The sequence below is a fragment of the Phyllostomus discolor genome, chromosome X (assembly GCF_004126475.2).
Source record: "Phyllostomus discolor isolate MPI-MPIP mPhyDis1 chromosome X, mPhyDis1.pri.v3, whole genome shotgun sequence".
NCBI lineage: Eukaryota > Metazoa > Chordata > Mammalia > Chiroptera > Phyllostomidae > Phyllostomus > Phyllostomus discolor.
Window position 1 is genome coordinate 65499929 of NC_050198.1, and position 25424 is coordinate 65525352.

The following is a 25424-nucleotide window of genomic DNA, read 5'->3' on the forward strand; positions in this document are numbered from 1 at the left end:
AAAAGACTTTAGGCAAATTGTCTCCATACCACTATGAGAAAGAAAAAGGCATATGGGCAAGCCAAGAGCACAATTAGATAGATTTTAATTTGTTTGAAAAATTAAATTCAAGTCTATTAATTATTAGATTGGTGTCAACTGAGTAGGGTATTTCTGGGAGTTAGTCCCAGGCATTCATTCTTGTTCCTGTCTTTTAAAATACATCAGTGACTCCAAAGATGTTTGAAGTAAACTTGTTAAATGTGAAAATGACAGAACACCTGAAGGGATTCTAATATAATAGTATGACAAAATTGAGATTCAAAGTTTTTTTTTTTTTTTTTAAAACAGGTAGTAGTACTAAACTGAAATCAAATTGAATAAATAAATTTAACAGGGAGAAACACAAATCTTACAGGTAGTTAAAAAATTGCACAGGATCCAGGATTTGAGACAATCTAACTAGAATGTGGTTTATAAAAAAAAAAAAAAAGGCCCTGGCTGGTGTGGCTCAGTGGGTTGAGTGCCAGCCTACAAATCAAAGGGTTGCCAGTTTGATTCCCAGTCAGGGCATATGTGTGGGTTGCAGGCCAGGTCCCCAGCAGGGGGCGCACCAGAGACAACCATACGTTGATGTTTTCTTCTCTTTCTCCTCCCTTCCTCACTGTCTAAATATAAATAAATAAAATCTCAGAAAGAAAAAAGAGTGAGGATTTCAGTTGACCACAGAATCAACATGTGCCCCCAGCAAGATGAAATTACTATACAAACTGAAAATCTTAGCGTTATCAATAATATAAAATGAGAACCTACACTCTAAACATTTGACATTGAGAGGTGGAGGGATAGGTTGAAAAATAAAAGAAAAGCATGTTAAAGTAACAATGAGATAATCACTTTATATTTGTCAGATCAGCAAACATTTAAAAGAATGACAGACATTGCCCAATGTTGCAAGGGTATGAAAGGTTCTTATCTTATGACATTTCAGTAGTAGGAGTTTTCATAGATACACCTTTACTCAAAAACAATTTGACAAATTACATAAATATTATTTTAAAAGCACATTTTCTTTGGCACCAAATTTCCATTTTTAAAAATAATTATTGTAAGAAAATATTCAGACAAGTGAGCACATAATAAAATAAAAAATAGAGATTTGACCTTTAAACCTATAATGCAGAAGGCATTATTCAATTATATTCTGCAAAAATCAGATTCTATTTGGCATATTAGGTTAAATAATGTCATGTGACATTTTAGGAGGGTCATTGCCAAATTATAATGAATGAGAAACAGAGGAACCAACATTCTGAAAGGGTCAATAAATAAGGAATGGTTGATAAAAACAGAATTATGTACCACAGAAAAGTAACTTTGGAAAAGTGAACCAAATGAAAAGAACTTCAACTATCTGAAAAAAACTGTTAGGGCAAAGAGGTTAAGTCTTGGATTCTATGTTTCCCCTTAAGGCAGAACTGGGTGAGAGCATACTGGAAGGCATCACAATTTAGTATGAAGAATATATTGTTAATGGGATAGAAGCCCACAGAAAGTACAGAATTCTGTCATGAGACATTTATTTCTCATCTCAGGGGTGATACAGAAAGCACTGCTGTATTCAAAAATGAGATTAAATTAGATGATTCTGTAAGGCCCCTTCCAACAAACAATATTTCACTAATCTGTGAAGCAAGTGTTACCCTAAATTATAAGAGAATCACACTTTTGAGTTTTCTACTATTTTTCAATCTGCTAGTCATTCAGCATATTACAGTTTGGAAGTTGTGCAAATAAAACTGCTGACTGCTCTAACATTACTAAGATACTATTTTGAGTTCATTTGCTAATTGTAATGATTGGTCTCACTGAGTCATATATGTATTACCCCAATCTCCCAGGCTCAGGAGGCATCTTTGTAAAATGGCCAGCTGGATTTAGGATTTGGCACACAGCTGTGGAGTAGAGATTTTCTGATGTGTAGCTAAGGAACAAAACTTATCTCATTAGACTATGAGCTAAACAACTAAACTTTCTGCTTTAAAATCTTTCTCCTGCTATTCTGTGATATGAATGAATGAATGTATATATGGATGCATGAATGTATATATGTATATATAATATGTAGGTATGCATGCATATGTAAGACATGACAGTAATAGAATAAAGGGGAAGGAAAGCAAGAGAGAAGTGACAGCATAGTCAAGTGACATATAAAACACTGCAACTAAAGTAAGCTACTAGCAGTTTTCCAAATGGAAAATGAGAGGGAAGCCCTTCTTTATCAATGATGGGAAATGGCAAGAGCACAAGGGAAAAGAGGAAAATAAAAGCTCACAGTCCTGGTGGCAGACAACTCAAAAGAGAGGCTATAATCTGAGCTCCATGGCATTGTGATTTATTCCGACATAACATTTTTTCATGATAATCATCTCATTATTTGGCCACAATTTAAAATATTGGTCAAATAAAATCTCTCAAGCTGGGAAGCTTCACCAGGTAAGGGGTTATAGCACTCCAAATCAACTGAAGCCAGTAAGAAGTTAATTATGCATTGGCAAATTACATTTTGCTGCTCATTAGTATTGAAAGATTATTGCATTCGGTTCCATGCCAGAGAACCTGCAAAATACAAATAATGTCCATTTTCTTTCTCATTTTTTTGTTGTTCATGCAGCACATATTTCTCTTAATGAGTACATGGCTTTTTAAATGATAGCTATAAAACAAAATAGCGCTATTTCCATTTCAGAGTAATTAGTAGTATCCAGCTTGAAATTTGTCCAGAACTAAAATGGTGCTAAAGAGAATCTGTCTTATGCTGATCTGTTCAAAATATGAAATTATGGCCTTAAAATCTGCTACAAAATGATACAAATGCTTCTTGCACATGATATTAAAATTTATAACCAACCCAGTTTAACACTATGAAAGCAAAAATAAGTAGTGTTCACCTTTTGAAAAGACTGTAATCTATACACATTTGACTTTATTATCACTCAGGACCTACTTAAGCCCTTACAATCTGATCTCTGTCCTTTCCCCTCTCCCAAAATTGTACTTTTATCATCAGTAATATGACCAAGGCCAACAAATCCAATGACCTACATTTTCATCCTCAACTCACTTGTTTTCTCTTCATAAATTTAGATTGTTGATTAAACCCTTTTTCCTGAAATTTTCTCCTCCATGGGCTTTCTAAATGCTGCTTTAGTATAATTCCCCCACCCAGCCTCTCTACCTTTCCCTTCTCTAGAATGTCTTATTTCTGTACTCAAATGAGGTGATCATGGAAGTTCTTTCCTTGGCCTTCTTCCTTTCTTACACACTCTTCCCTAGTGATCTCATATAATCTCATATATTCAAACCATGTATGTTCACTCCCTATTAGGCAACTGTCTATACTTCAATTCAGAGAAGTTCACAAATAATTTCTCCCCAAACAGAATCCTTTCCTTGAACTTAATATTCCCATATATATATATATATATATATATATATATATATATATATATTAAAAGGATTAAAAGGTATCACTATTCAGCAAGTCATTCTGGCTCAGAACTGTCCTTGATCTTTTCCTGTCCATATTTCAAACAATCCGGCATGGTGAGCTATTTTCCTAATCTTGGTTGCACCTATTCTGTGTTAGGCTTTCTTTGCTCGAACTACTGTGGTAAACTAATAACTAGTTCCTCTTTCAGGTTTTCCTCCATCCATTTCATTCATATCTGTCAGATCACTCTTCTCAAAGCCACCTGAGATAATATTCCACTGTTACTTAAAATTATTCAATGGCTCCCTTACTGCCTTATAAAGTCAAATCTCCCTAAAATAGCACTCAAGGCTGTTCTTGATATAGTCTCAAACTTCCTTTTCAGAAGAATTTCTCTAATTGTAAACCCTATGCTTGACCAAGATAGACTACTCACTACTACTCACATAGAGTCTGCACACTCATCAACTTGTACCTTGGTGCAAGGTACAATTTGTACTCTCTACCTTGAATTCCAACCTTTTTTCTTGCCCCTATCTTGCCTAGCTCCACAGGCCATCCCAAGATCTCAACCTACTGGAATTGCACCAAGGGATTCTACCACTTCTATGAAGCCTTCCCAGGGCCCTAACTAGAAGTTGTCCCAACCTTCTTTGAACTCCCAAAGTACTTTTTGTTCTGGACTTCAGGGTCCATGTTTATTGTTAAGGATCATGGCATATGACAGCAAATAGTGAGAGGGAAAGCAAATGGTTAATTGATGACTCATATTCTCAAGAGTACTTAATAAACATTCCACAATTATCCTACAGAACATTACATATTAACATATCATAATATTTTTTATAAAAATAAATTTATATCACATTATTGATAGCCATCTGTATATTACATAAAACACTAAAATAGTTACTTATATACTTAAACTTGTAAAAAACTGCCATTGTCATATCAATTCAAACTAGGGTTGGAATGAGAATACCATAGCTTCCCATGCAACCAATAAACATTTAACACATATATACAAGTAATTCCCACACCACCAGTAATACCATTTTACTGGTACATGGTAGAGGCTGGGTTAATCTACAACATAGCAAAGTGAAATAAGGGTAAAAAGAAACATAGTGCTGTTACACGGTTGCTAAATCACTGTCCTGAAAAGTTGTGAATATAATACTAGTCTTAAAAAATTCATAATAATAACCACCAATATCAAAACAATCACTTTTCCATATCTTAAAAGATAGTAATATCGTCATGTATTTTCTGTGCACCATTCTCTGCCAATGCCCTAAATATACCTGGACCTGTAAATTAAATTTGGTTGATAACTCTGCAATACTGAGAAATACCATTTTATAAGTAGAAAACTAGAGCCCAGAATGTTTATGTCATTGGTCAAGGTAAGAAAAAGCATCAGTGTTTTCATATTCCCAATCTAGTGCTTTATCTAGGAGACCAGTAAGACAAGCCAATTAGCAGAGTGATATTTCTTTTCTTTAACTAGGCTTTTGAGACATAAAATAAAAAAGGGATGCAGGAAAGACAAATAAACAGGAGATTCTAAAGGAAACATTATGTATTCTACTATGATAGCTGAAAATGCAGTAATGAAGGAAAAAAAGAAAGACCTTCCAGAAGAGTGAAAGGAAAGAAAGGGAGGAAAACAGAAAAAGGAAATGGGGCACAACTGAAGACTTGCTTATTTCTGTTTTGTTCTGAGAACCAATTTCGAAGTCACGTAAGTCAGTAAGTTTGGTGAGAAAACTAAAGCCAGCAAAGTATACAGAAAGTCAAAGGTACAAAGTCAAGCCAGCTGGGAGGGAACATAAACCAGTGGACAGAACACTGGAATTTAATGAAATCTAGGTTTTAATCCTACCCAAACCACTTAATCTCCAGGTGATAACTGGCAAGTTATTGAAACCCCAAGGTCTCAGGTTCCTCATTTGTAAAATAAGTTTGGGCAGCACGGCATTCCCAGTATGTTCCACAACTAAGAGTACATATATAATATAGGATTCGAAAAAATAACGCCATGCCCAGCTTTGTGAAGGAAGATAGGAAACTGCCCCAAGCCTATAGAAGTGGCTGTCTTGGACAGTGCTATCAGATAATAGGGAATAGGTGTAATCTGGAATCTAAATTCACTTCTATTCAACTAATCTAATTTAACACAATAATCACTAACAAGAGGCATTTCTATAGTATAATGTGTGCTAAGAAAAAGGAGACTGTAAAAGAAAAACTAAAGGTAAAGGGGGGAAATGAATGAGAAGGGCTCTGAAAAAAGAAAGGTTTAAAAACAATAAACTAGTCCTCATGTGTCAATAGCACCTGGAGCTAAAACACCTAGGCCCTTCTCAAGAACGATGTGTTCAGAGTAAGAAAAGAGCTGCTTTTTTATGTTAAATGGTAGAAATATCTAGAAAATAACCTCTCATTTTTATCGACATTTCTTCATTTGGAGGTTCCCAATTTTACCCTGCAGCTCCCTAAGTCTTGAGGTGCAGGTAATTCATAGAGCAACATAATAACATGCAGAAACCAGTAAGTGCTACATTTGGTGACATCCTCTGAACATACCTGTGAAAGACAACTCTACCAATTGTTCTATAAAACAGACAAATGGTTCACAAATAAACACCAAAGAAGATATGTTGTCAGTTAATTTACATAGTCATCATACACCTGGAAAGTAATTGACTTTGCACACATATTCCATCTGTAAAAATAGTTTTAGTAAAGCTGGCACTAATCTTTGCAGTCTTGTCAAATGCTTAAAATGAATTTACCAGAGCAAGGACCATCTGACTAAACTAATCATAGGCAGTTGTCAGCTATTTTACTGTAAACCGTCAATAGAAATGACCAAAGTTGGGGGGAGGGAGGCAGTGATTCCAACCCATCCAGTACTTTACTACAAATATAGTAATAAATCTCCATGCAGGCTGACATCAGTGTTACAAATAACATCATTTGCCATTCAGGCCCCAGCACACTGCCATCCTGGCTGCCAACAGAATCATGAAGGTAGTTACAGTATTTTTCTAACTAAGAATGGAAGAATGCAGTTCTTCAAAACAATTTTAGCTGTTCATGAGTTTCCTAAAGGCAGGGCTCAGAAGACTTTTATATTTTTTCTCCCCTTTTGATTTCACTGGTCAAAAACACTTTATCTTTTCCTATAATGTCAGTCAGTATAGAGCTGTGGCACCACCTATTGTGATATTACTTCAATGCTGATATAAAATGACAGTCTATTAGATGCTAGAGAAATAGAACAAGAAATTTAGTGTTCAAGGAAATGGAAATGATTGCTTTCCATAGTAATATAAAAGGCGATTCCAAAACAGAAGCCTTAAATCTGCTAGAACTTGTTTTTAATCTTCTGGAAATAGGTTTATAATGCAGTGTGTACACATGACTATCTTGAGTAGCAAAAGGACTTTGAGTATTAACAACATTCTTTCATTGAAGGGGCCAAAAGCTGTGATAATGGTTAGTATAATCCCTTGGCTAGACTTCTTCATAAAATTAAAAATAAATTTTCCCCCTCCTCCCTGTATCCCTCCAACCCTCAGAGAAATGCATGCTAGTAGAACAAGTACCATATCCTAACTAGTATAATCCACACTAAATCACCATTCTCTAAGCACAGTGTGGGGGGCAGTCAAAGAATGGTGTCTGCAAATGTCAGGCAAAACTGGTTCAAGAACCGCTCCTTAATAAATGTTTTAAAGAAGTTGTTCTAATTTGGAACTTAAAAAGCAGGATCAGTCAAAAATAATTAAAACAACGTAATGGAATAAATATACAGTTTTATTGATAGCTCTTTTAAACAGATTCAAACTCTTAGAAACTGGACTCTAGGAATTAAGTTTTCTGAAGAATCCTACATTAGGATAATTCATTAAAAATGTAATGTTTTGTAGGAAAACAGTTTTAGGGGCATAAAGGAATCAAATTATTTTATGAAAGCATTTATGAATACTTTCCCCATTAATATCTAAGATAACATATATTAATATAAGCTCCTATCATGGTTAGGAGCCCTAACACTCCCAACAGTTGAACACAATCCTAAAACCCAGGTGCATTTTTCTCATTTTCCTTTCTGGGTCCTAAGATTTCATTTCAAAACTTTATACTCTGTCTGTGGGAACTTAGGCAAATCTCCTCAAGTTCCAGTTTCTTCATTTATAAAATGGGGAAAATAATGTTATCTTACCTTAGAGGGTGTGTGTGTGTGAAATATAAAGGAGATAATGCACATAAAACACTTATGTGCCGCATAATAAATGCTTAATAAGTGGTATTATCATTCTATAGCTCAATACCGCTATTTTAGCTACTATTAAATTTTTATTATTATTTAAAAAATACTCCTATAAAGAATACTTAGGATTTATGTATATACAATTCAAAGTTGCCAAAAAATATACAAATATAAATCTATATATGCTAGAGATTTTCATAAGGAAAACTTATATTTAAAGGATGATATATTGTATATGTCATGCACTATAATAGTGTAACAGAGCAAATCAAACTCCCATATGGTCATAACTATGTTCCAGCACTAGTGTGCTCTCTAGGGATACAGAAATAAATTAAAGTTCAATGAAAGAGACTGTGCTTTATGGTATTCAGGGAAGCACACTTGGAGGAGGTAGCAACTTAATTAACCTAAAATGATGGGTGGGAAATAGCTTTTCAATGTCTTGGATCCAGGAAGTCTACATGGACAGAATATCATATAAATGTAAGTAGAAGAATAGAAAGGAATTCAGTTCACCTGGAGTACACAGTTCATAGTGGAAAGTTTTAGGAGACAATTTGAAACTAGGGGATCTGACCTGCAGAGCAGTGTTTGGATTGATTGTTAAATAATATTAGTTATGAGTAGTCATATACAGATGTAATTTTTAAAAAGGTTCACTATCAGGTATATCTTTTAAACTCTTCATTTGATCTGTTTTTCATCTAAAATAATATATATAAAAAAGAACAACAGAACATGCTTTTCCCCTGATTCCTGAAGCAACCCATTCTTACAGGGAAATATTCAGAAGCTCCATAAAAATGAAAAGGACATTTTAACAGACCTATTAATATTTTAGTATACAAAATGTTCAAAAAGGAGGGCAAGAGATGCAGATGTTTCTGCAAGCAGCAACAATGGCCAAGTTATTTGTTTTTTTGTAAATCTGAACTGAAAGAGACTACTCCTGATTCAGTTCCTAAGCAACATCAAAATCAGGTAAAATATCTGCATTGACCCTTTTGCTGAAAATCACAACAGAAGCCTCAAAAACAAACAAAAAAAGACTTCTAGATTGACCACAGCATTTCTCAAGATAGTAAATGAACAGAAAACTACAGAGTTCAAGCAGTTCAAGGTCAAAAAGAGAAAATGATCCCTGGCTGGCGTAGCTCAGTGGATTGAGCACGGGCTGCGAACCAAAGTGTCGCAGGTTCGATTCCCAGTCAGGCCACATATCTGGGTTGCAGGCCACGGGCCCCAGCAACCTCACATTGATGTTTCTCTCTCTCTTTCTCCCTCCCTTCCCTCTCTAAAAATAAATAAAATTAAAAAAAGAGAAAATGTAAGTTATAAGTTGTTTTCAAATAATAGAATCCTCTCCAATTGATTAAAAATATTATTTAATTCAAACCTATTTCAAAACTTGTATTCCATAAATTACTAGTAAGTTGTAGTTGAGAAATTCAAGTTTTTCAACTACAACATACACTCATACAGATGGGACTGTGTTTGATTCTTGAATGCATTAAGCGCTTATATTCACATAGATATGTGGTAGAAAACACATGTGACCTATAATATAGTATAATATGGAAAGTTTCTGATTGAAAAGTTGCTACAAAAACAACTGCTGCAATTCTATGCAGATTTTTGGTATGGATGGGATCTCTTTCTGTCCTCCTCTCTACTACATTTCTCCTCTTCCACTGGAACCCTTCCAATTGTTGCTATAGGAGCAACTCCTGCTATACTCTCTCTTTGTTCCCAGGCAACTAAACTTATTTTGAAAGACCACATTCTACCATTGTTTGCTAGTAAAATAACCTCAACTGCCTTCTTGATTCTGTGTGCAGCCAGGATGGCAGTGTGCTGGAGTCTGAATGGCAAATGATGATATTGGTAACACTGATGTCACTTCTGAATATGTTCCCGTGGATTAATGGTATAAATCTTTAAGGATATGTCAGTAAAATCCCATTTTCATGTATTCATATGTTCATTGTAGACTTATTTTAAATGATGTTGAAAACTGAAAATAACCTAAATGTCTAATAGGCTATTAGCTATATATAAACTATGTTCCATAATAAAATTCTATACTAGCATTAAAAATCATGAAAATGCTTAGTTAAGTAGAAAGATAAACATGATATATTGTTATGCAAGAAGATCACAGCAATCACATGAACAGTATTTTTATTTTTGGTTTAGATAAACAATTTATTAAAGTACACAGACAAAATAAGCCTAAGAGCTATAAACCAAAATATTAATAGTGGTTATGGATGGATCGTAGAAAATACAAATCTTCTTATTTTTCAGACTTTCCTAAATTCTCTGTAATAAGCACTATTAATATTTTGTAGTAAGTAAAGAATATATTGAAACTGTAAATGTCTTAGCAGAAAATATTGATTAGCAATCTCTCCATTCTGCTTCACTCTTAAACCTACTCTAGTCCAGCTCTTTTCCCCCACCACACTCTATCCCAATAGCAGTCGCACAAGGCAGGTTGTCAGATCTCATATTTCTCAGTCTTTATTTTACTTGAACCCATTTTATTTCACAAATTTCACCACTCTCTCCACACAAAATGTCCTTTAAGTGGCTTCCAAGGCACAACTTAAATGTCATTTTATTCCTCTGGTCACTGCTTACTACCAACCATTTGTTGGTTCCTCTTCATTTTCCAGATCTATAAGCACTGCAGGGTCTCAGGGATCAGACTCCACGCCTCTTCCCTTTTATATTTATATTTATTCCCTTAGGGATCTAACCTAGCCTTATATCCTCAAAGACTACATATATGTTCCCATATGCATAGAGCCAGGTATGATCTCTCCAGTAAGTCCTCACTCATATTTCCAAATGCCTTCTTGGTGTCCCTATTTGGGAAACTGATGGGTATAAGAACAGTAACATGCCCCAAAGGAAGTTCTTACCTCTGAACCTAATCATGCTCTACCTGCAATCTTCTTCACCTCTTTAAAAGATCACTTTCTCTTTCTAGTACTCAAAAAATGCCCCCCTAAAGGGAGGAGCTAATTATTTTTCACTCCTCTATTTTTCTTAGAAATTATGTGCAATCAGTTTCCAAATCTTTAGCTGAAAAATATTTTAAGAATTTGATCATTTTTTAATTTTTCATGATCTGTGATTTTGTTTTTAATTATCCTAAGACTTATGATCACATAATTTACAATTTTGTGTTGATCTATTCTCCTCTTCTTTAACCCTTCTACTGAGTTGGCAAGAGCATCATTACCAATCACACACATATGTAGTAATTCTACATTTATTTTTGAATAGCTGTTCAAGACAATCCTGAATTATAACTTAGGCTGACAAAGAATTCACAAAATTTGCTACTAGATCTTGTTATGCTGAATTTCAAAATTATCTGACCTTACAGATCACCTATAAAATGTGAGGAGTGTTAAATATTCTTTATTTGATATTACAGTCACAACCATACTAAAATGACTTTCATGAAATAAAAGAAAAAAGTTAAGAAAAAGGGTATTTTAATTAAATTGGCATAGTTAGGACCAAAAACATGAAATGGACAATGCCTATTTATCTTCAGCTTTTGCCTTGTAACAGGCTAATGAACACAATTTGAAATGCAAGCCAAGTCTTATTTTTCTAATAAAGAGTGAAGGGGTTTCCTCAGTATCAAAACATGTTAATATAGCCAGTTATATAAATCTAAATATAAAACTAACCTCCTACAGGTTTTGACACAGCATTCACCATCTCTGTGAAAAGTTGAATATTACAAATCAAGTCCACTCATATTTTTAGAAGGGTAAAACAGTGATAGCAGTTGCTCAACCAAAATAACCATCCAAGTTCAAAAAGCTTATCATATTCATTTAACTGCAAACCAATATTATTTAAATCAGAACTGCCCAAAAGAAACGTTCTACCCACCATTCTTGATTGGAATTCTGGTATGTGAGATCCATTTCAATACAGTACACATAAGAAAAAAGTCATGAGACATTTGTAATAAATACGGCAGTGGCCAACTATTACTCATTAGTAGTTTTATTTGTTGAGATAACTGATCAAATCTACCCTTTCTGAAATCTTCTTAATGCCAGAAAAGATCATTTTTGTTCCAGGGATGTACTTCTTGGGATTCTCTACATACTCCATCAGTGTAGCCTCTCCCCAGGTCATGCCTTTGTTCTTGTTGGCATCTATGTAAGAAAATCCAGGGGCCTGACCTTCCACCCAAACAGACCACGGAGATTTGGCCTAGTCTTGTGCTTGCCTCACTTTTTCACAGTATGGCACTGGGCACACTTCTAAACAAAAATCTTCTTGCCTATCTCAACATCACCCATTTTAAAATTGCTCTTTTGTGCGAAGCAACAGAGGTTCCCACTCACAAGCCAGACATCCTGCTCTCTCTGATCATTTTTTTTTTCAACACTACCATCACCTGGTCCAAGCCAGGATTACTGCCTGGATTACTGAAAAAGCCTCCTAACTGTTCTGGCTTACTCCCTTGCTTGCCTATATATTAATTTCAAAACATCAGCTAGACTGATCATTTAAAAAAAAACTCACTTAGCAAAACATTATTTTTCTGCTCAAAACTTTCCAGTGCATTCTCAATTCAAAGCAAAAGCTCAAGTCTTTACAATAGCCTAAGAGGCCCTACCCACTCTGGGCTTCTCTCATCAACCTGCCCTCATCTACCAATACTCTTCCACTTGCTCACTCCATTGTAGCCACCTGGTTTTCTTACTTTTCCTCAAACTCCCCCAAGCACATAAGTTCCTTGGAAACTTTGCACTTTACTGTTCTGGGCTACAGAACCTAACTTCTGATCATTCATACTCACATCTTGCTTTATGATTCTCTTAATCTTTATCACCATTCTTCTATGAAATCATTACCTGCTCATCTGTTCATTGTTTTCCTCCACAGACCCCAGGAATCTCAGAATTTTAAATATTTTCTTTCATTACTATCTCCATAATACCTGGGATAGTATCCTGCAGTAGCAGGTAACCAATAAATATTGTTTAAATGAATGAAAGAAAATTTAGAGGAATATCTTTATGATTTCAGGTAGAGAGAGTTTTGTAAACAAGACAAAAGAGTCTAAGCCATAATGTAAATGATCAATAGAAACTGATCATATTAAAAATGTTCAAATTCTGTTCATTAAAAGTAAGGGTATTTTTAAAAAAGTAAAAAATGATGCCTCAACTGTGACTAGATATTTGCATCACATATTACTAACAGTGGATTATTATCTCCAATATTTAAACAACAAATCAGTAACTTAAGAAAAGGATAACTGAAAAGAAAATGGGAAAAAAGACCCAACAATTTTTGAATAGTCAATGAAAATCTTTAGTCTCAGGAGTGATCACATAACTGCAATCTGAAACCATAGCAGGACACAATTTTATACCCACTAGGTTGAAATAAATTGGAAAGTCTGACAATATTAAAACTTGGCCAGAATGGGTAGCAAAGAAAATACTTATATCCTTTCATTGAAAGTATAAACTGGTACAACTGCTGTGTAAAAATATTTACAATTATATAGTAAATATAAAGACAATATGCCCATGACCCGATGATCCTTGTTGTTTTTTAAATGTCTTTACTAACATTTAAAAATACAAAAGACTATTATTTGCCTAGTTTTTTTCTGGCCTTTCTGGAAGGACAGGAATTGAGTCAGACACTATTCAATAGCCCCTGTAAATGTTTATGCTTTTATTTTCATTTGTCCATTTTTTTATTACATTGTAACCTGCTTTCAAAAAAGATATTCACATCTCTCAGTTTTCCCTAAATATTTAATTGTTCTACTATCTTTACTGCATCAGAATACTATTAATAATAATTGACAATTTTATTGACATTATGTTGCAAGCCAAATGTTGGAAGCAACCTAAGTGCCCATCAATAAATGAGTGGATCAAAAAACTGTGGTACATTTACACAATGGAATTCTATGCAGCAGAAAGAAAGAAGGAGCTCCTATCCTTTGTGACAGTATGGATGGAACTGGAAAGCATTATGCTAAGTGAAGTAAGCCTGGCAGTGAAAGACAAATAGCATATGATCTCACTTATACGTGGATCCTGATGAATAAAAACAAACTAATGAGCCAAATAGAACCAGAAGCATGGAAACAAGGAACAAACTGACAGGGACCAGAGGGGAATGGGGAGGGTACAGGGTAGATAGAAAGAGAAGGGTCTAGTCAAGGAATACCTATAAATGACCCATGGACATGGCCAACATGGGGGGATTGACTGTGGGAGGTGGGGAGCAGGGGAGAGCAACAGGGGAAAACTGTGACAACTATACTAGAACAACAATAAAAAAAATAATAAAAATTCGTTGGCGCTGATCTAAGCTCATTCCATACATTCATTCATTTAATACTTAAATAAACCTATAAGGCGGATGTTACTCTTATCTCCACTTTACACATGATGAAACTGTGGCACAAAGGGGTTAAGAAATTAGCCCGACATCATCCAGCTAGTAGGTAGCAGAAAAGCACTTGAACCTAGGAAAGCTGCTTTCAAAGTCTTTAGTTATACCTACCACACTATACTGCTTCTTAATACAGAACTTGAAAAGTTTACTAGATACAGCCAAAGAGAGAATTAGTCAATTAGAAGATAAATCCAAGGAAATTTATAACATTAAGGTAATAGTAAGAAGAAAACTAAGAAGAATTTAAAAAGGTATATTGCAAAGGGATATTAAGAAGGTATATCAAAAGATGGATAACATAAAAGAATAAACTTGGAGGACAGAATAAGTTTGCAACTATATCATATAAGAATTGCAGATTAAGAGACCATAATGTTACAAAATTAAAGAAGAGTCCTCAAAACTGAAAAATACAATGTAATACTAAAGACTGAGCTGCTTCTTAACTAAAAGAGAAGTAATAAGGCAGGCTGCCTTTATTATAATGATGGATTTTAGAGAAATATTGAAATGCAATGCACTGCCATTTAGTGCTCATGTTTTAAAGATATTTTGGTACTAGGGTTGGAATAATTTTCCTAGAATACAACTTTTATTAAACCACTCTCCTGCTTATGGGTATATCATGTCCACCTAGTCTTAATGCATGAATATAAACTCAATTTAGCTTTTCAATTTCCACACAACATACAGTAGTTCTATTTCCTAATTGGACCTAGTTAAATCCAGTCATGTCCAATCGAGCCAATGTTATCACTGCTATCTGCAGACAAACTATTTCTTCCACCTATGCATTTAACAGCACTGTTTTTTTCTTGCCTTGACTTCTCTCCACTGCTGGATACCTATATTTATAGAGGAGTTTAAATGTTATCTCCTCTGACAACTCTAGTCCACATTAATTGCTACCTTAACTGATATACTAGAATCAGTATTATAGGGATAATATGGATTTCAGGACAATATGGCTTGTGGTTTAGTGCTGTGGTTCCGGTTACCTATTGTCTTAAAATTTGTTCCAAAACATGATTTTAAGGATATATAATTATAGGACTCTGTATATTTCTTGTAGTTCTACAAAATCAGTATGGACTTTACACTGTGCCTATGTGACTTTTAAGTGAATTTCTTAACCATTTGTTCCCCTCCTAAAAAAGAGTGGGAATCCATAAGAATGTGGCAAATTTTAAAAGAGCCAATGTATGTAAAAATAAAAATAATAAATAAAAACATTTACCATGACAGCCTGCTAGTGTCTTCCTTCTGATTTAGGGGGTGGGGTAATGTAGCTAACTTCCATACTAGATTGAGTATCTGATGAGCAGGGACCCAACCTCACTCATCTTTGTATCATCTTACAGTATCTCTAGCATAGAGAATTATGAACAGTACACACTGTTCATTTAACTGAACTATATTCTAGGTCCATATTCTAATCCTACCAATCTTAAGAAAAAAGTGTTCATCAGGAAACCATTCTTAATGGCAGTCTTTAAATCCCATATTATATTTGTATTAAAACATGATAAATGCTTTTAAAGATATGGGGGATTTAGTAAAACAAACAAACAAACAAAAAACCAATGATGGGCTCTCTGTGCATTGTTAACAATGAACCCTATTTTTCACCCACTTCTACAATAATGTGCTAGAGTATACATGGCAGTGAATGGTACCCCAGAATGTGGCATTTTGACATAAAGACTATTTTGAGCTGAACCCAATTAACAATAAGATACAAGAAAAACTCCCCTCCCTCTCTCTACAAGGAAGAGCAAAATAAATCTTAACTTTTGGAGAAAACTCTAAATTCTTATCAGCCCAGAATGTCTGGCTCAGCACCAGAACTTACATAACAAATATTACTACCTAGCCCTTATCATCCATTAATTTTCTCCATATATTTATTTACCATTCCACATTGTCTTTGTCTTGTTAATTGCCTACAGAACTTACTGTTTTTTTTAAGATGTTATCTAAGCCTAATTTCTAACCCCTTTGAGTTATTTATCACTGAGCATGCCCATGTACATGCATGCATTTATAAACTTCTGTTTCTTTTCCTCTTGTTAATATGTCTCTTCTCAATATAATTTATAGGGCCCCAGCTAGAGAATCTAGAACGATAGAAAAAAGTTTTTCCTTCCCTATAAAAAGCAATTTTCAACCTTTTTCATCTATGGCACATATGAACTAGTTGCTAAAATTATGTAGCACACCAAAAAAGTATATTTTTACTGATCTGACAAAAATGGATATAATTTTGAATCATTCACACTGGATGACTATTATTGTATTGGCTGTTGTCATTTTTTTAATTTGACAATCTAAGGGAAAAGAGGTCAGTGTCCCTGACTAAATAGTCAGTTATTGCATGTTTTAAAAGTTCTTGTGGCACACCAGTGTGCTGCAGCACACTGGCTGAAAATTGTTGCTATAACAGGAACATTTAATAAAGAGTATTTGGCAGGGAAACTTTGAAATGCCAAATGTTATTAACTAATTTTTAACTGATCTCTCATACTAGAAAAAAATAAATCCGCTAAAACACTATTTAAAGAAAACATGAACAATTACTACATGAATATATATATATATATACTTTTAATTTTCTAAACATAATGGTTGCATATGAAATATGTTACTAATAATAACAATTAGAAATAATACTGAAAACTTGTGAGGCAACAATTATTTAAGATGAGGGATTAATTATTGCCAGTAGTAAAGCATTTATATCTACACACATAGAACATATGCCCAAATTATGTGTTCTTATGTTGTAGGCACACAAACTTCCTGTGTTTGGTGTATAGTGCTTTCCTGTTGTTATTCCACCTAAAGAATCAATTCAACTTTCACTAATGCCAGTGCTATTTTTTTTATACTCCTGTTAAATTTGTGCTCCTCTCTCTCACTTAATGCAAAGATATCTCATGCATGGATTCTGCTGGTTACTTTAATAGACCTATTTTTACTGGCTTAAGTGCGTACAAGGTTTATTTATTTATTTATTTTGTTCCACGGAGAGTAGGTAACCTTTCTGTTAGAAAGATTTAGTTTTAAAGATTTATTGCCTTGAGAAATTTTTAAGTGAGTCTTGCTGTTTTTCTATCCTCTTGCTAATTTGTGGTATTCATACAACAAGCTCTAATCATGAATCATAAGCTGCAAAAGAACCAAGACAAGAAGAGAAGATAAATCCAGGTGAAGGAAAATACTACAGATGTGCTAGTGAGAGGAAAATATGGCATCAAGAAAAATGCAAAAAGCTGCACAGCACAGACAGCTTATCTGCATGGGCATGAGTAAACATAGCACTGTGGAGAGGAGGGAGTAAGGGACAGATAGTTTAAAGCAAAGAAGAAGAGGTACCTAAACAAAAATCAGAAGTGAGGTTTAGCTCTGTTAAGATCATCCTGATGATGATCCAAATCCCAGAGGAAACATTTATGTAACCTACATATTCCTACAACTGGACCCCCAAACCCTTGGCCAAGACTACTTCATCTTTTAAGCCCAGAAGGAAGAAAACATGCCTATTTAGTGAGGGCCTCCTCTCCGCCAGGCACTTTGGTGGGCACAGAGTTCCACAACGACCTGGCCCATGTGTACTTTTCAAGCCTCACCGTATGTCACTCTCCCCTTTCTACACTGTTTTCTAAGCCACCCTTACTTTTCAGGTCCTAGAATATGTTAAACTCTTCCTGTGTCAGGCCCACTGTCCTGGTTCGTTCTCATACCTGGAAAACCTAAAACTCACATCACAGAACTCTGTATATTAAAGAATGTCTTATTCCTATGGTGAATGCCTCACCCCTCAAAAAAAAAAAAACACACCTGAAGACATAAATGTTATTTGTAACAAAGTTTCCCCTTTGCACACCCATCAATCAATATACGTACCTGTATATGCATAATGCAATGATCTGAAGGATGCACCTTGACATGTGACTAGTGGTTATCCATGATTTGAGGGATTAGGAATAATTTAAATTATTTTCAATTATTTTCTGTCTTTAGTTTTTTGTATATTTACTAACTCTTCTAGAATATTTTAGTTCTCATAGCCAGGAAGTTTTATAGTCAGAAAAAAAGAGACTAATTTAAAATAATACATTTTCATTTTGAAAAGCTGTTAGGTACATGCCTTATGTGAGTATAGAAATATATACAATCTCAAACTGTTAGTTTAACCTTTCGATCTACAAGGCACTCACTAATTTTTGGGTAGAATTAACCAGTTGTTTTGTGTAATGTTGATATATTACAGAGTACTTTTGGAAGCCATTACTCAATTGGTAACCAGAAGTTTTCTGGCTCATGGCTTCAAGACATACTCAAGAGTTTTTTGCCTACAAGGCTTAATTAGACTGAAAAGAATTTTCTTTAACTCTATGTATCAGTTATATTACCAGAGCTAACATTTGTCAGACAGTTTCTATAATTAAGGAACCACAATATAAGATTCCAATGAAATATTTCATAGCATAAAAGCTAGTTACGTTAATTTAAATGTTTACTACATACTTAATCATACTCATATCTATCACTACCACCACAACTTGAAAATGCATATGCCAACCTTTAGCTGTGGGTGACTTCTAAAGCTGAGTTATGAACCCCAAGTGAAATAGTAGGTTTGTAATGGAAATGCCGACAACCTTAACTATAGCAGCATGAACAACACTGACTATAATAAAATCTTTGTTCAGATATAATTCATATAAAAAGTAAAAGCCAAGGGCTATGAACAACAACTCAGTACATTTAAGCCATTTTCAACATATTTGAAATCCATATAATTCTATATTCCTTTCAAAGCAATACCTGATGGCTTTTCAGACTTCTGTGTTTTGTGTCTAAAAATCTGCATACAGTAATATCTCATGTGACTCCCTGTGAAACATTTTCCCCCTTTCTCTTCAGCTACTGAGAGTTCTAATGAAACTTTCATAAAATAAATGTTATTTTTGTCTGGTCTTGCTTTGCATTTTCAATATCCCTGGGAATGAACTTGTTCAGTGAATTCGGAGATAAAATAAAAGGCCCAGCAAATTCTGATTTGCAAAGCCTGTTAAAGTGATTGCATGAAAATTGTCAGTGTAAAACTAAAGAGGATAATAACGTTCCACAGTTTAATTAGCACATTTCCCCTCTGAATGTCAAAGCAGTGATTTCTTTTTTCTCTCATGAAAATAATAAAAAAATACAGAGGAAATCAATCCCATGACTCAAAAAGCTCTAGCAAAAGCAACAGTGACAGTCACTATTTATTTTTAAATTAAGATGATACAGTCTTTGAGCATTCACAGCCACTCAAACACTGCACACTTGGAGAGCTGGCAGTCAGCACTGTTGAAGAGAACAATGCTGACAACCGACAGAGTCAATGTTCTGGTTTGTAGATGTTCCCTCAAGTCCACTTGGCACAAACTTGTTAAACATTTGTTAAACAACAATGTATTTATCAATGTATTTATTTTGTAGAATTCAAAAATCTGGAGAATGACGTACAGTTGACTTACCTTATATTAACTGTTGCTAGCTGAATTTGGAAATTATTTACAGAAGATAGAGTTCTTTGTTTCCTCTGATCTCAGATATTGACTTATAATTTAAACGTTATAACATTTTAACATGAATAAGGTCCTAAATATCATCTTGCCAGTACCTTGATTAATCACAATCACTTCCCATTGTTTGGAGAACATGGAAGACCAGAGTAAGGCTTAAAATGAGGATGATTAACTGATTACTATTGTTAGAGAAACAACAGAGGAAAAATCTGTTTATAGATACAAATTTCTTTTATTGTATAATAAATTGTGAATGTGATTTACTTAGTATAAGACTGTATTTAGACAGAGGAGATTTGGCTGTGATTAGTAGCCATAGAAAAATAAATTATATTTTGCAAAATATTTGAACATTACAAGCATTTAACATCTCATTATGGCTCAGGATACATTTTTATGTGTTAGCTACTTTAAATAACAATAAATCTTAGAGAAATAATTACTTTTTAAAATAGAAATACAGACAGAATACAAAATACAAATATGCTAAATATTTGACCTTGGTACATAATTGTTTTAAAATTTCATCATGCAGAATAAACATTTCTTTGTATTTCCTGCCAAACTTAAATGACGATATTGAATCTGAAATTCCAGTTAGTTGTAGAACTTTCATTTACTTTGAAATAGTAGTGGTATGACACTGCTGATGCTAGAAGAGAAATCCTTTCAGGAAATCACATGTGTTTTGAAACACAGATACTGGTAATTTCAAAATTACCACATACATTGTTTAAGTGCAGTATCTGCACACACATATCCCTTCTGATTTTTCAACTTTTCTACTCATTGTGATTTCCTCATCTAATACTACTCATATCACTTCCCAAACCCAATGAACATTTAATTCCTTCATTTTTCCAAAATTTCTCCTTTCCTTTCCAGCCTCACTGCTATGGCTTGTCACCTGTGGGAGGAGCTCCAGTCCACAGAATCCTCCTGTCCACTGAGTGTGAGAAATAAGTCATCCCAGACACAATCTTGCTGTTCTGGTGGGAAAGGGGGTGGTGATTCCCTCTAGTGGAGGCCTTAAGCCCTGAGCCCTTCTCCCAAATGGCTTTCCTTGGGACTGGTATGTGTAGGGGTATACAGCGTACATGCATAGCTCACCAAGCAATGTCAAAAGGCTCTAGTCATACAAAAACAGGTATTATCTATAGATAACAATTGAAGGAACACAGAGTTTTGTCACAGGTCAGGATATGTTAGTCATGCTGACAAAAGAGGATCTTTAAGACGTATTTCATGAGATAAGGAGTTTACTCCTTAGGCCTTGAACTTAAACATCCAGTTTATATCGACAGGGCTATACCAAGCAAAGCAGAGAAAATTTCAAAGGATACAATGTATTTATCAGGCCTTATTCCCATGTGAACCCTCCGTGTTAGAGTCTGGTCATGTTTGCCATCTGCGTTTTTACTTGGTTTTCCAGACTAGCCCCTTTGAGGGCTTGCTCTCACAGGGCTGCAGTCTCTGAAACCACACACAATGGTCCCCAACACTCACCTACTAAAAGTATATCCCAGATCATAAAATGCTTGATATTATTATAAAATAATATTTGAGTACATAATGAAAGAATTTAAATTATGTTTGTGAATAACTTTTTCAAAAATCCTCAAAGCTAAGAAATGCATTTCTGTCCAGGTGTTAAGTTTCAAATCTACTCATTTACTTATGATGATATGACAATGTGGGAAACTATAACATACATTAGTGTTTTTGTTAAACAATCATAAAGGCATAAAAATTTAAATGTCAGTGAACATTTTTCATATACTTCTCTCTAGGAGAGGGTAATAAAAAACATATAATTTTTCTGGTGCTAGACCAAGTGTAACTCAAGATTTGTTAGTTATCTACATCCATTGAGTTTACTCAGCACACATTTGAATTTGACTTTTCTGGGTTTACTTTTGATAAACAGTATTTCTCAAGGAAAACAACTTGCTGGATAAGCATTTTACTCACCGTTTGCTGGAAATACAGTTGTCTAATTTCATTGTTAGTAATACAAAATGAAATATTTCAAAAATGTAATGGAACCACAAAAGCTCCTGAATAGCAACCACAATCAACAGAAAGAACAAACTATAATATAAAGCCAAAGTAATCAAAACAGCATGATACTGTCATAAAACAGACACATAGATCAATGAAACATTATAGAAATCCCAGAAATAAACCCACACCTTTATAATCAATAAATATTTGACAGAAGAATCAAGCACATACAATAAAGATAATTTATTCAATAAATGGTGTGGAGAAAAGTGAACAGATACATGCAGAAAAATGAAACTACACCACCCTCTTATGTCACACACAAGGATATATTCAAAATGAATTAAAGAATTAAATGTTAGACCCCAATCCATAAAAATCCTAGAATAAAACATAGGCAGTAAAATCCTGGACATTGCCTACAGCAATATTTGTTTTGATATATCTCCTCAGACAAGAGAGACAAAACAAAATAAACAACTAAGACTTTAAACTAAAATGTTTTTTTCACAGCAAAGGAAACCATCAACAAAATGAAAAGACAAGACATTGAATGGGAGAACGTATGCACCAATACATGTGATGAGGAATTACTATCCAAAATTTATAAAAGAACTTACAAAACAAAATGCCAAAAACTCCCCACAAACAAACCAATTCAAAAATGGGCAAAGGACCTGAATAGACCCTTCTCCAAAGAGGACATACAGGTGGCTAATACACATATGCAACTGATGCTCAACATCACTAGCTATCAGAGAAATGCAAATTAAAACCACAATGACATGCCATCACACACCTGTCAGAATAGCCATCATCAATAAATGAAAAACAACAAGTGCTGGATGGAGAAGATGTGGAGAAAAGGGAACCCTTTTGCACTTTTGGTGGGAATGCAGACAGGTGCAGCCACTGTGCAAAGCAGTCTGAAGATACCTCAAAAAATTAAAAATAGAACTGCCTTATGACTCAGCAATTCCACTTCAGGGAATTTACCCAAAGAAACCCCAAACACTAATCAAAAAACAATAAGTACCCCTTTATTCACTTCAGTGTTATTTACAATCATTAAGATATAGAAGCAGCCCAAGTGTCCATCAGTAGATGAGTGGATAAAACAACTATGGGGCATTTACACAATAGGATACCATGTGACCATAAAAAAGAAGAAAATTTTACCCTCTGTGACAGCATGGATAGACCTGGAGAACATTTAGCTAAGTGAAATAAGTCAGTCAGAGAAGACAAATACCACATGATTTCACTCATGTGTAGAATGTAATGAACAAAATGAACTAACAAGCACAACAGAGACAGACTCATAGATGCAGAGCAGCCTGGCAGATCTGGGTGGGGCCATTAGGGGACGGAGGGATCAAGCAAAAAGGCAAAAGGACTCATATACAACAGTGTTGTGATTGCAGAGGGGAGGGTCTGTAAGAGGGACATGTGGTAATGGAAAAATACAATAATTTTTTTAAAATTTAAAACCTGTTGGAAACGTGCTGCTCTCTGCCACAGGCAATTGTGTCAAGCTTTATATGTTACACCAATGATTACCACAAAACCTTTGCTTACTATCTATTCTCCAGGGTCTGCACATATGTTTAAATCACATCCCTTTCCTGAAATTACCTGCCTGTTTTAATTCCCATCAGACTATATCAGTGCATGCAAACATATCGTTATCAAGATATTATACAAATATCAGTCTTGATTTTAAGAAAAGCTGCTGGTTACAAGTAGGTATTTGAGTGTTGAAGGGACTTTTAGTATTGAAATATGGTTTGAAGTTAAAACCATAAAACTCTTAGAAGAAAACTCAGGGGACAATCTCCTTGACACTGGACTTGGTAATATTTTGGAGTTGACATCAAAAGCACAGACAACAAAAGTAATAATAAACAAGTAAGACTACAGCAAATTTAAAAGCCTCTAAAAAAGATAGACAACTTACGAAATAGAGGAAAGTATTTGCAAATGATACATTGCACAACAGGTTACTATCTAAAATATATAAGAAACTCGTACAATCCAATAGCAAAAAAAATCCAATTAGAAAATGTGCAAAGGACCTGAATAAACATTCCTCCAAAGAAAACATACAATGGGAAACTGGTATAGTAAAAGTGCTTAACACCACTAATCATCATGAAATACAATTCAAAACCACAATCAGATGCCACCTCACACTTGTTGGAATGACAAGTGTTGCCAAGGATGTGGAGAAAGGGAACCATTGTATACTATTGGTAGGAATGTAAATTGGTATAAGCACTATGGAAAAACAGTACGAAGGTTCCTCAATTTTTTTTTAAATTACCATATGAGCCAGCAATCCTACTTCTGAGTATTCTTCTGAAGAAAATAAAATAATCATCTCACAGAAATATCTGTGTCCCCATGTTCATTGCAGCATTATTCACAGTAGCCAAGATATGGAAAGAGTCTTTTAGTGGCCAGTGGTCCACTGACAGATGAATGGTTAAAGATATATCACACACACACACACACACACACACACACACACAAACACATATACACACGTGTATATACATATATAAAATGAAATAGTATACATCCGTAAAAGAGAAGTAAATCCTGCCATTTGCAACTACATGCACAAATGTAGAGGATATTATCCTAAGTGAAATCAGCCAGACACAGAAAGACAAATACTGCATGATGACACTTATATGTGGACTCTGAAAATGTTAAACACATGACAGATAGTAGAATATGGGTTATCAGAGTCTAGAGGATAAAGAAGAAGGGGAGATACTGATAAAAGGGTACAAACTTGCAGCTATAAAATGAATACGCTGTGGAGACCTAATATATAGCATAGTGATTATAGTTACATATATAGTGAGAAGCACATGGTAGTAGAGTTGTAAAGCTACAAAAATGGTGTCTGTTTTCCTCAATGCATTTTTCTGAAAAATTTCAATATGCTTAATGTTCTGGTTAGAAGATACTGGAATCAAAGATTTACAAAATAAATAAAAATTCTCACATATGGAAAAAAGCATAAGAATTTGTAGGTGATAAATTTTTGCATGCTTGCAGACCCTCTCAAACCCAGTACACCACATACTACTTCATGTTTGGTAATCTACAAATAACTATACAAGGGCTTCTATGATGATCAAGAGTTCATAGGAAGTAGTAGGTAATTTTCAGGGCTAATATATATAGCATACACCTGTGTATGTGTGTGTGCATTTCTGCATATATGTGTGCACTGGTAGTATTTTTTTCCTTAAAACAAAGTCTCTGTCACAAATAGTATATATGATACACTATATGCAGAAGAGAGAATATCTACATGTTCTACTTATCATTATTCTTTACAGTTTCAATCAAATTCAGTTCTTCTACATGCCACAGGAGCCCAAGGTACTTTACATTCTCTTGGATGGGCATTCTCCTAATTCACTTAAAAGTACCTTATTGGTTACCTGGATTCCCTAGCCCCAGGGTTTTCAGCATTTCAGCCTCTTCCCTTTCCTGTGTTCTCTCACTTGCTTGGTGTTCTGATCCACTCACATAGATTTAAACACTGTCCATGTGCTGATCACTTTCAAATGTCTATCTCTAGCCCCAATATCTCCCT

General features: G+C 34.5%; 1 protein-coding gene and 1 pseudogene across 4 annotated transcripts in view; both read right to left on the reverse strand.

The window, feature by feature from the left end:
• The window catches only part of DIAPH2 (diaphanous related formin 2), a 914500-nt gene that overhangs the window by 427105 nt on the left and 461971 nt on the right, over positions 1–25424 (reverse strand). The window lies entirely within an intron of this gene.
• Positions 11277–12818, reverse strand: LOC118498444 (annotated as a pseudogene).